Source organism: Piliocolobus tephrosceles, chromosome 7 (assembly GCF_002776525.5).
Source record: "Piliocolobus tephrosceles isolate RC106 chromosome 7, ASM277652v3, whole genome shotgun sequence".
NCBI lineage: Eukaryota > Metazoa > Chordata > Mammalia > Primates > Cercopithecidae > Piliocolobus > Piliocolobus tephrosceles.
In genome coordinates, this window is record NC_045440.1 from 146,682,357 (window position 1) to 146,682,705 (window position 349).

The window sequence follows — 349 nt, forward strand, 5'->3', positions numbered from 1 at the left end:
CAGCTGCTCTCACTCCAATATCTGACCATCACAACACACACCCACATCAGTGCAGACTGGAGACACACTGAAATGCGCGTCTTGCAAGGAAAAACCTGTGAGATTTCTGAAAATCATGTTAGAGCCCTACTGAGGCAGAGCCCTGGGCCAGTAGAGAAGGGTGAGAGGAGGCCGTCATAACACAGCTGGAAAGCAGGATTAATAGATGGATCCCATGTGGAATCCAGGCCCTCAAGGATGGGGCCCTCAAAGATGACACCGAGGTCTGTGCCTGAGAAGACAGAAGGAGCCGCTTCACTGAAACGAGAGGACTAGGGAGGGAAGGGCGGCAGACACCCATGCTCCTCTC